Here is a 12,228-nt window from a genome sequence, read left to right as displayed (position 1 = left end):
GTGCTGACTAACTCTTGAAGTAACTTGAAGTTCAGTCTTTACATTAGTGACTTAAATCTATTCTTGGATATGTTGTTTAAGTCCTTTGTGAACTGAAAATAGTGCTGGATGATAAAACCTGCCAAAAAGCTATCGCAGAATGTACCAACCCTGATTATGCTGATGCAACAATGATAGTCATATTTTTGAGTGTTGCAATATGCCAAAATGCATTCTGAAAAACCATACTTGACCGTGCAGAATTTACACAACAGAGAATTTGAACACATTATACCGAATAGAAGTGTTTATATAACTACAGAAGACAAAGGTATCAAAACCTTGGCATATGGAAAATAGAATTTGTCCTACAAGACCAGCCCATTTTATTTATTTAATTTTTAATTTTAATTTTTATTCTTTTTTTTTTTTGAGACATAGTCTCGCTCTGTCGCCCAGGCTGGAGTGCAGTGGCGCGATCTCCACTCGCTGCAAGCTCTGCCTCTCGGGTTCACGCCATTCTCCTGCCTCAGCCTCTCGAGTAGCTGGGACTACAGGCGCCCGCCACCACGCCCAGCTAATTTTTTTTTTTTTTTTGAAACCGAGTTTTGCTCTTGTTGCCCAGGCTGGAGTGCAGTGGCGCAATCTTGGCTCACCGCAACCTCCACCTCCCGGGTTCAAGCGATTCTCCTGCCTCAGCCTCCCGAGTAGCTGAGATTACAGGCGTGTGCCACCATGCCCGGCTAATTTTTTTGTATTTTTAGTAGAGACGGGGTTTCTCCATGTTGGTCAGGCTGGTCTCGAACTCCTGACCTCAGGTGATCTGCCCACCTTGGCCTCCCAAAGTTGCTGGGATTACAGGCGTCAGCCACCGCGCTCGGCCCTGATTTTTGTATTTTTTAGGAGAGACAGGGTTTCACTGTGTTGGCCAGGATGGTCTCCATCTCCTGACCTCGTGATCCGCCTGCCTCGGCCTCCCAAAGTGCTGGGATTACAGGCATGAGCCACCGCACCCTGGCTATTTTTATTCTAAGACAGGATCTTGCTCTGTGCCCAGTCTGGAGTGCAGTGGTGCAATCATGGCTCACTGCAGTCTTGACCTCCCTGGCATAAGTGATCCTCCTGCCTCAGCCTTCTGAGTAGTTGGGACTACAGGCGCACACCACCACGCCTAGCTGATTTTTGTATTTTTAGTAGAGACGAGGTTTTGCCAAGTTGCCCAGGCTTGTCTCCAACTCCCAGGCTCAAGCAATCCGCCAGCCAGCCCATTTTGATCTTCTGCACAATACTTAAGCTGGAGGTATAATACCACCCACCCCTATGCGATGTCTGTACAGATGTGAAAGGACTTTGGAAGTTGTGATGTGCTCGACAGATGTTATTTATTGTTATTAAATGAAAGTTGGGGAAAGATCTCCCAGATTTCTTCCCAAGGGGCTCCAATTGTCAGATTGTTCAATTCTGAAATTTTCTATTGTTAACATATGTGGTGCTAAAGGTCTGTGATTCTGGAATCCTGAGCCTGATTCTAATCCTGTGAAACCAGAATCCTGTGAATCTGACATTCTGTAACTCTATCCAAGTGGGAGGTCAAGGTCTGAAGGCCAGGGCAGGGTGGGGACAGAGGTCAGCAGGAGGATCCCACGCCCCTAGGGAGGAGCAGTTGTCCCCGATGTCTTCTACCTGGGCTCACCCTTGGAGCTACAGCCTGATTATCATTCAGACTTATGAGCTCATCACCCTTCCTCCAACCAGCCCTCCCTGGGGCCTCATTGTATGCATTATCCATATTCATTACACATTTTTCTTCCATTAAGTCGAATTAAGCCACTTTGCCAACACTGCAGGAACCAAAATCTCCCTCAATAAGTATGGGCCCTATTGGGGCCCAGAGGAGGCCCTAAGTTAGGACAAATCTACCCATCCCCTCCTCCCTCCCATCCTTCTTCTCAAGCACCATCCCTCCCCCCCACTTCCCTGTACCCCAGATCACATGGAAGCTGCAGAAGCACTCCTTTCTGCAAGTTCTGGTACATGGTGTTCCCTCCCTGATGGCCTCACAGGCAGCTGCTGACTCACCCCAGGTTGCTAGTGCATCAGGTAGCCATGTATTCCGATGGAGCTGCTTCATAAAATGTAGCACCGTGTGCATGTGTGAGCTCACATGTGTGAACATGACCAGAGCACCGGCCCTGGGCTGTGGACTTGAGACCTGGATTCTAGGCCACCACTATTTACAGGGTTACCTTGAGCTAATGCCTTCCTCTCTGTCTCAAGAGAATATCCCAGCCCTTCTGGCCTCACTAGGTTGTTTGGATACTTACGAACAAATGTTTTAATAATACATTGTTCTACAATGTGTTATGAAGTAAAGTGATATCTAAATGCAGTGTACCAGCTGGGAGCGGTGGCTTACGCCTGTAATCCTAACACTTTGGACGACTGAGACGGGGGGATCACTTGAGGTCAGGAGTTCAAGACCAGCCTGGACAACATGATGAAACCGTGCCTCTACTAAAAGTACAAAAATTAGCTGGGCGTGGTGGCGGGTGCCTGTAGTCCCAGCTACTTGGGAGGCTGAGGCAGGAGAATCACTTGAACCCAGGAGGCGGAGGTTGCAGTGAGCCAAGATTGCGCCACTGCACTCCAGCCTGGGCAACAGAATGAGATTCTGTCTCAAATTAATTAATTAATTAATTAAATGCAGTGTACCACCAAGATGTCCATGTCCAGCCCCATAGCACCACCTGCTGTGTGACCTTAGGCAGATCATTTTACTTCTCCGAACTTTTGTTTCTGTGCACGCGCGCACGCGCGCGTGTGTGTGTGTGTGTGTGTGTGTGTGTCTATAGTTTTTTGAGTGCTTACTATATGCTGAGCATTGTGTCTGGCATGTTATGGGGTTTACGCTGTACCAGTCAAGATTCTCAGTTGTAAACAAATTCTCAGAGGTAGTTGCCAGAAACTACCTCTGGCAAAATTAAGCAAAAAGAGGCTTTACTGGAAAGCTATTGGATGTCTCACTGAAATGACAGGGAGACCACAAAGCTAGATGAGAATCAAGGGCAGCTGGGCACGGCCAAAGTCCTGCCATGGGAACTATGTGTTTAGCACAGACTCTGCCTCTAGCCACACAGATACTTGCTGATCACCACTGCACTGCTAGGCTCTTGCCCCATTGCAGCCACCTGAAGTAATCTCTGACTGTCCTTGCCCCTCTGCTAACTGCCACCAGACTCAGCCCATGTAGGGCATTGACTTGGCCAATCACAAGCCCACAAGGGTCAGGAGGAGTTGCTGCCTCCTTCAGCTCCCACATAGCTTGGAATTCCTCCAGATAGGGAGTGTTTAGATGCTGGGTGGCCCAGAGTAATCAATGTCCACTATAGGCTTCACCAATTCTGAGTCTGGTAATATTACATTTTACAGGTGAAGAGACTGAGGCTCTGAAAGGTTTATATACTGGTTACCCAGCTAGTATGGGTACACGAACACCTACCTTGCAGGAATGGAAGAAGTAAATGGGCGTAGTTAGTCAGCAAGAGTTCATTCCTCTTTTCCCCTCAGTAATAGCTCTTGCTGGGAATGTTTGCTCCGCCATGGGGAAGTCTTTCAAAGATTTGTTCACATTCTCTATGACCCTGCAGGTGGTTCCTAACTTCCTGGCAACAACCACAATTGTAATTCGTTCAAAGAGATTGACTGCTGTGGAGACAGATCATCACCATCACCATCACCATCACCACCACCACCATCATCATCATTGTCATCGTCATCATTATGTTGCTTTTAGCTCACTGGAGCCTCACAGAACCCTGTGAGGTAGGTATTACCTCAGTTTACCAAATGAGAAAACTGGGGCTCGGAGGGGGTTTCATGGCTGTCCCAGACTTACAAAGCAAGTCAGAGCCAGAATCATATCTAAATCTTCTGTCTGCAGAATCCACTCTATCACGTGGCCTCTATTTCAAAGAAGCAGGCCAAAAACAGGACATACAGCATTTGACATAGACATGGACCATCAAGGTAGGGAGATCCTAGCCCCTTTGCATCCTTTCTGCTTTTTCACTGGTAGGAAAGTTGAGTTCTAGAGAGAAATGCCCTGCCCAACCTCACACAGTGCCATCGGTGAAGCCTCCATGGTTTGAATATAGTTCTCTTGCCACCCAGTTTAGTAAGCATTCCCCACACCGTTATGGAGCTCATTTCAAAGTTGAAGTAACTGAGATGGTCACCCCGGGAGTAAATGGCCCACCCAGCTGTTGGGATGAGTACATAGCTAATGTGTGGGCCCAGAAGAAAGGCCATGGCAGCAGGGGGGCTGGGAGGTAGCAGGCTTTGCACGTCCAGAAAATTCTGTTCTCTCAAAATCAGGAAATGTCTCCACACTTTAAGATGCAGTTATCCTCTCCTGGTTGGAATTGATTGCAACATACTTCAATTTGTGGGTTATTGGAATAGCTGGGGAAAGTCTGAAGGTAATTAGACCTGGATAGACCAAACATGTGTGGCCCAAAGAACTGAACAGTCTGTGATTAGCACCTTGATCTGAGGCCCACAGGTAGGTACTGGGAAATTTCCATGCACTTTGGCTTTTGAGGCAGCCTTCCCATTTGAAAATGCCCCCCACCCCTCCCTGACTCCTTCCAGCGTCAGCTTAGAGAGTATTCCTCTAGGAAATTGTTTTTGACTCCCAAGCTGAGTTGGGATCTCCTCTGGTCTCCCACAGCTTCTCTGTGTCATAGTCCCGACCACACTGGATTGTCATTTTCTATGTGTCCATCTCGCCATTATGGACTGTTAATTCCAGGGCATGGGCAGATCTTCCTCAGAGGAGGCCTCAGCAAGTGTCAGCCACATGAATGAGTGTATGGAGCAAAGGAGGAGTGAACGTCTAGGAGACCAGCCCTTACCCCAACTCCTCCCGATCCGCTCCTACTCTGGACTCCAATCTATGCCCTACCCCAGCTCTTGGATTTGGCCTTTGGATCAGGTTCTTCTGGTAATGAAGCCTCACCTTTCCCCCAACTAACTCTGATCTGGCCTACCCTGCTCCTGACTAACCTCAAGGATCCTGAGTCTCCTTCAGCCTAATAGCTCCAGAAGCTGAACTCCAGCCCTAAGAGCCCCAGCTGCAGACAGGCCTCTGGCCAGGAGCTTAGTCAGGCTACCCTGACTAAGCCACAGGGTTGGCATGCCCTCTGGGCAGCCCCTGAACCGGGCTCTGAAAACACTGGAATGGACAAGGTAATCTACCCAAGTCCTGAGCCTGCAAGGTAGTTGAGACAGATCTTGAAGGAGAGTGGGCACAGTCAGAAAGGAAAAAGTGGCTCAGTGTAAAATAAAACTGACACAAGCCCATGTACCAGCAGCCAATTGGATCTTTTTTTTTTTTTGAGATGGAGCTTCTCTTATTGCCCAGGCTGGTCTTGAACTTCTGAGCTCAAGCGATCCTCCCACCTTGGCCTACCAAAGTGCTGGGATTACAGGCGTGAACCACCAATTGGATCTTTACTGGACCCCTACAGGGCACTGAGCTAGGGAATGTTGGAGATTCAGAGGCTGAATCAGATAGCAGCCCAACCCTGAGATACAACTGAGCTACAGGCAAGAGGATACTACCGGGCGCAGTGGCTCACACCTTTAATCCCAGCACTTTGGGAGGCCGAGGCAGGTGGATCATGTGAGGCCAGGAGTTCGAGAATACCCTGGCCAACACGGTGAAACCCCATCTCTATTAAAAATACAAAAATTAGCTGGGGTTGGTGGCACATGCCTTTAAACCTAGCTACTTGAGAGGCTGAGACACGAGAATCACTTGAACCTGGGAGGTGGAGGTTGCAGTGAGCTGTGATCACGCTACTGCACCCCAGCCTAGGTGACAGAGCGAGACTCTGTCTCAAAAAAAAAAAAAGCAAGAGGATGCTAAGACATCTGGAAGGTGGTGTTCTATTGAGGAAAAAAAAAAACAAGGTAGGGACAAAAGCGAAGGCCTAGAATGATATAAAAAGTGCAGAACATAGTGACCTACACAGCTACATTTGTGTAGGCCCAGTTACATCAACATTCTAGAATATCCTAATATTCTGACACACTAATGTTCCAGCACACCACATTCTGTCATGTTGTCATTCCATTCTGGGGAGCACTCCACCCCACCAACATTCCTCTCTCTGCCATTCCGATGTTCCATCCCACCAACATTCCTCCATGCCATCATTGCAACATTTAAAAATATCAGCACTATAAGTCAAACTTTCAAGCTTCCAACTAAAAGCATTTATTTATTTCTTGGTTCATCTATACCAGAGGCTCTTAATATTTGGGGGGAATGCAGACTTTTTTGAGAAATTATTAAAATTTATGGCTCCATCTCCCTAGAAAAATATGTTTATACACATAAATTTTACATATCATTCCATATATTCAGTGACTCATAGCAGAGTCCCTAGACTCTAAGAACTGTTCAGTTTTACCCTGCCTTGATCCAGAGAGACATTTAAAATAAAATAAGATCGGCTGGGTGTAGTGGCTCACGCCTGTAATCCCAGCACTTTTGGAGGCCGAGGTGGGTGGATCACTAAAGGTCAGGAGTTCGAAACCAGCCTGGCCAACATGGGGAAACCCCATCTCTACTAAAAATACACACACAAAAAAGTGTAGCTGGGTTTGGTGGTACGCACCTGTAATCCCAGCTACTCGGGAAGCTGAGGTGGAAGAATCACTTGAACCTGGGAGGTGGAGGTTGCAGTGAGCTGAGATCATGGCACTGCACTCCAGCCTGGGTTACAGAGCAAGATTTCGTCTCAAAAATAAAATAAAATAATAAAATAAAACAAAACAAGATCATTAAATTTAAGACAGGGCAAGGTAAAATTGAAAGAGAAAAAAAAACAAGGTAGGGAAAAAGTGGAGCCTGGAATGATACAAAAAGTACAGAACATAGTGACCTATGCAGCTAAATTTGTGTCATACATACTTAGTTCTATGACTTCCAGCAGCCAAGGCAAAAAGGGAAACCTGTTCACTCACACAGTTCACAGTGTTCACAGGATAAAAACAAACCACTTACTCCTTAGAGGATATACAACTATTCTTGGTATGTAGACCAGACAAGAATTTCTCCTGAGAGCCTCATAAAGAATAATATAATAGACCATGGCGTCAACAGAGCCCTCACAATAGATACAGAGATGTATTTTGTGGTAGAGTGACCAACTTGTCCTGGTTTCCCTGGGGCTTTCTTGGTTTTAACCCTGAAAGTCTCAATCCCAGGAAACTCTTTAGTCACGGGCAAATCGAGAAGGTTGGTCACCTTATCTATGAGTTACAGTTCAGTCAAAACTTATCTAGGTGCTGGTCGTGGTGGCTCATGCCTGTAATCCCAGCACTTTGGGAGGCCGAGGCAGGCAAATCACCTGAGGCCAGGAGTTCGAGACCAGCCTGACCAACATGGAGAAACCCCATCTCTACTAAAAATACAAAGTTAGCTGGGCATGGTGGCACATGCCTGTAATCCCAGCTACTCAGGAGGCTGAGGCAGGAGAATCCCTTGAACCCGGGAGGCAAAGGTTGCGGTGAGCCAAGATGACGCCATTGCACTCCAGCCTGGGCAACAAGAGTGAAACTTCATCTCAAAACAAAAAACAAAAAACAAAAAAAACATGTATAATCAGAATTATCCTTGGAAACCCCTTTTATCACTCGTAAAGTACAGAACCATCTCCCAATAGCATAGCCAAGTTTTCCTCTAGCAATGGAACAGATTGCTGTTTCTTCGGTGGATAACTGATAAAGAGATTGGCTTGCTTGGGGACTTACACGCTAGACCCATACTTAGTATGGCGACATGCACACACTGAAGATTTTATGAGGCACCTGGGAACTGAGACCAATGAGGGGAACAGCAGATTTACCTCTTTCACGACACACTTGGGGCCTATGGTATATGAGTAAAATAATATTTAATATAGTATTACTCTTTCTCTTTCCATCTCTAGTTTCTCCACAGCAAGTATAATTGAGTTTTTGTAAACTAAAGAGAAATAGTACCTATTTCATAGGGTTGTGACAATTAAAAGACCTAGGTTTTTGTGTTTTGTTTTGTTTTGTTTTTGAGACGGAGTTGTGCTCTGTCACCCAGGCTAGAGTGCAGTGGTGCGATCTTGGCTCACTGCAACCTCTGCCTCCTGGGTTCAAATGATTCTCCTGCCTCAGCCTCTCGAATAGCTGGGATCACAGGCTCCCGCCACCACGCCCGGCTAATTTTTGTATTTTCGTAGAGACAGGGTTTCACAATGTTGGCCAGGCTGGTCTCGAACTCCTGATCTCAGGTGGTCCGCCTGCCTCAGCCTCCCAAAGTGCTGAGATTACAAGCGTGAGCCACCATGCCCGGCCAAAAGAGTTAATATTTATAAAGCACTCAAAACAGTTCCTGATCCAGGGTAAGCTCTCTATAAGTGTTTGCTCTTACTGTATTTAAGGTAGATATAGAGGCACTCCACTGTATTTTCTACAAAATCCTGCATATAATCCTTCATGGCAATTTGGGAAAAATGCATTCTGTGGCAGGGATGAGGTTTAGCACACCAGCCCTTTGTAGTTGCAGATGCATGCAGGAGATATATATTATATTTTTTATATATATTTGAGATGCGGTCTTACTCTTTCCTTGCTCAGACTGGAGTGCAGATGGCTCACTGCAGCCTCGACCTCCTGGGCTCAGGTGATCCTCTCACATCAGCCTTCCAAGTAGCTGGGACTACAGGCATGCACCACCACACCCAGCTAATTTTTGTATTTTTTGTAGAGACAGGGGTTTTACTATGTTGCCCAGGGTGGTCTCGAACTCCTGGCACACTGCAACCTCCGCCTGCCAGGTTCAAGTGATTCTTCTGCCTCAGCCTCCTGAGTAGCCGGGATTACAGGCATCCACCACCACACCAGGCTAATTTTGTATTTTTAGTAGAGACGGGGTTTCTCCATGTTAGTCAGACTGGTCTCAAACTCCCGACCTCAGGTGATTCGCCTGCCTTGGCCTCCCAAAGTGCTGGGATTACAGGTGTGAGCCACCATGCCCGGCCGGCTGGGATATTATTTAAACTTGTAGAGGAGCTGAAGGACTGCCTGCCTTCAGCCACTTCTCCCCAAGCAGGGGTCTTGAATCTGAGTTGGTAAGTGTGAGGAGTGGCAGTGAACATTCCCTGGTGAGGGCCTGGACCCTTTCACTCCATGCTTTGGCTTAGAAAATCCTCAAACTCCATCTAGAGAGCAACAACTCAACAAGCACCCCCACATGGCATGTCCAGACTGCACTCCCTGTTCCCATACAGTCGGCTCTGGCCTCTTGAGGCAGGAAGCCCTCGCTGGCTGGGATCTGTCTGGAGGCCTGGCATGAGTACTGAGCTGTGTGCCACAAAGTCTGCCACACAGACCAACCAACAAACCATTGAATTTGAAAGCACTTTGTACACTGTGAAGTGATGTGCAGTTGTGAGAGACATGAGTTAGGATATAGTGCTGCTGAATTCAGAGTCCAGAGAGGTGATGAGACTAGAACTTGGGCAGTGCCTGCAGGGATGGAGAGGGAGCAAACAGGCAATTAATTCAGAAGGCCTAGAGTGGAACATACTTGATATTTGATTATGCTGTGGCCAACAATTGGTAAGAAATCCTAAGATGTCTAGGTCCCTGCATCCTTCTCCGGCCAGAACACACGTTTCTTACAGGTTTAGAATCTCAGAGCTGAAAGAAATAATAATTAATTGATTAACTTAACAAAAACTCACCAGATGCCTGCTCTAGTGTAAGCACTGGGCGTGACGATCGTGAAGTCTGACCTAACTCCCATAGCAGAATCTCCTGCTCCACCACCCAATAACTCTGGGATCAACAAGTCACTTACCTCTTCTAAGGCTCAGTTTACCTGTCTGTTAAATGGGAATAATGTAAAATAATAATAATACCTCCATCATAGGATTGTTCTGAGGATTAAATAATAACTAACTTATATATGGTACTTAGTATATGTCAGACACTGTTCTAGGTGTTTACATATGTAAATTCATTTAATCCTCACAAGAAAATTTTGAGATAGGGTCTCACTCTGTCACTCAAGAATGGAGTGCAGTGGCATGATCTTGGCTCACTACAGCCTCGACCTCCTGGGCTCAAGCAATCCTCCCATCTCAGCCTCCCACGTAGCTGGGACTATAGGCATGCACCACCATCCCTGGCCAGTTTTCATATTTTTTGTAGAGATGGGATTTTGCCATATTGCCCAGGCTGGTCTCGAACTTCTGGCCTCAAGCGATCCACCCGCCTAGGCTTCCCAAAGTGCTGAGATTACAGAGCCACTGTGCCTGGCCATTCTTCACAATAATTTAATCCTGTGAGAGAGACGTATTATTCTTATCCTCATTTTCCAGATGATGAAACTAAGACACAGAGAGGCCAAGTAACTTGCCCCAGCTCACACAGCTAATAAGCAGTAGAGCAATATGGCTCCAGAGACTATGTTCTTCTTGACCACTCTCAATATTTTCTTTCTTTTTTTTTTTTTTGAGACGGAGTCTCGCTCTGTTGCCCAGGCTAGAGTGCAGTGGTGCCATCTCAGCTCACTGCAACCTCCACCTCCTGGGTTCAAGTAATCCTCCTGCCTCAGCCTCTCGTCTACCTGAAATTACAGGTGTGTGCTACCACGCCCGGCTAATTTTTTGTATTTTTAATAGGGACGGGGGTTTCACCATGTTGGTTAGGCTGGTCTTGAACTGCCTGCCTTCACCTCCCAAAGTGCTGGGATTACAGGTGTGAGCCACCATGCCCAGCCTATCCTCCATATTTTCAATGACGTGTTTAGCACAGCTCCTTGCACACAGTAAGCACTCAGTGTCAGTTGCCAGTAAGATTATTACATTTTCAACAGCTTTATTGAGGTATATTTTATGTATTATGATTACATTTTGACTGTTAGGAAAATCTTTCTGACACTGAGTTAAAATCCCCCTCAGACCATGCCCCTCCTCCATGGGTTCCAATTCTATCCCCAGAATCTCCTTAGAGCCTTGCCTTGTTACAGTCTCTTAGGGATTTGCAGTTACAGGCCAAACCTGTCTGGTGGGGCTTAGTCTGGCTTCCTTCCTGTCTGTTGGTGACTCAGCCATTGGTTGATGGATTGACAAGCCTCTGATAAGTCCCAGGAGCACTGCAGGTCGGGGGCTGCTGCCTCCTACCCCAGAGCCCAACAGCTACATAAATAAACTACATAATTTGCAGGGTCCAGTGCAAAGTGAAAATGCAGGGCTCCTTGTTCAACATTGTTAAGAATTTCAAGACAGTGATAGTAGAGGCTTAAACCAGGCATGGGGCCCTTGCAAATGTGCAGGACTCACATCCATGAATCAGCCCTAGGAGCATCCTGTATCTTCAGTTCTTCATCACCTCATCCCACCACCATCCCATTCCACCATGGGCTCATGTGGAGGCTGAGCCTGGGAAGTTCCTGGTACACCAGAGAAACACAGAAAACATTTAGCACCAAGAGAGTTACAGCTCACTTGTGCCCTCAAGTCCATCAATTAACTGTAAGTCTGCCTTGAACCTCACTGGCTATAAGATTCAGGCTGCCCACCGTCTCTCGGGCCCCTTTTGTCAGAGGCAGCCCTCTAGGTTTGGTGGATTAGTGGTGCAAACACTAGACTAAGAGTTGGGACCTTCCATTGCCTTCCTGAGGACACTCTCATGTGTCTCTTAGAAACACAAGATTTGATGCTCTCAAATCTTGATACAGAGTTTCACTCTTGTCTCCCAGGCTGGAGTGCAATGGCGTGATCTCCCCTCACTGCAACCTCCGCCTCCCAAGTTCAAGTGATTCTCCTGCCTCAGCCTCCCGAGTAGCTGGGATCACAGGCACCCACCACCATGCCTGGCTAATTTTTGTATTTTTAGTAGAGATGAGGTTTTGCCATGTTGGCCAGGCTGGTCTCAAACTCCTGACCTCAGGTGATCCACGCACCTCAGCCTCCCAAAGTACTGGGATTACAGGCCTGAGCCACTGCACCTGGCCTGCAACTTTTTTTTTATTCATTTATTTATTAGAGACAGGGTCTCACTTTGACACCTAGGCTGGAGTACACTGGCACAACCTCGGCTCACTGCAGCCTTGAACTCCTGGATTCTAATGATTCTAATGATTCTCAGCCTCCCAAGTAGCCAGGACTACAAGTGCACACCACCATGCCTGGCTAATTT

At 46.9% G+C, this 12,228-nt stretch overlaps 1 protein-coding gene across 11 annotated transcripts in view; it reads left to right on the top strand.

Annotated features, from left to right (window-relative positions):
* The window catches only part of SHISAL2A (shisa like 2A), a 37,047-nt gene extending 31,154 nt beyond the window's left edge, over positions 1-5,893 (top strand). For 6 of the 11 annotated variants that reach the window (XR_010131018.1, XR_010131019.1, XR_010131022.1 and 3 more), the window contains 3 exons: positions 3,627-3,801; positions 3,920-4,005; positions 4,709-5,330. The gene's annotated coding sequence lies outside the window, so the exon portion shown is untranslated. Of the gene's footprint in view, positions 1-1,702; positions 1,754-2,436; positions 2,500-3,626; positions 3,802-3,919; positions 4,006-4,708 lie in introns of those variants that run through there. The other 5 variants (XR_002008038.4, XR_008667932.2, XR_008667930.2 and 2 more) reach the window with 5 other exon arrangements.
* Positions 5,894-12,228: the final 6,335 nt, after the last annotated feature.

This window comes from Gorilla gorilla, chromosome 1 (genome assembly GCF_029281585.2).
Source record: "Gorilla gorilla gorilla isolate KB3781 chromosome 1, NHGRI_mGorGor1-v2.1_pri, whole genome shotgun sequence".
NCBI classification, from domain to species: Eukaryota; Metazoa; Chordata; class Mammalia; order Primates; family Hominidae; genus Gorilla; species Gorilla gorilla.
The sequence above is the reverse complement of the archived record's forward strand: the minus strand, read 5'-3'. Positions and strand labels throughout refer to the sequence as shown.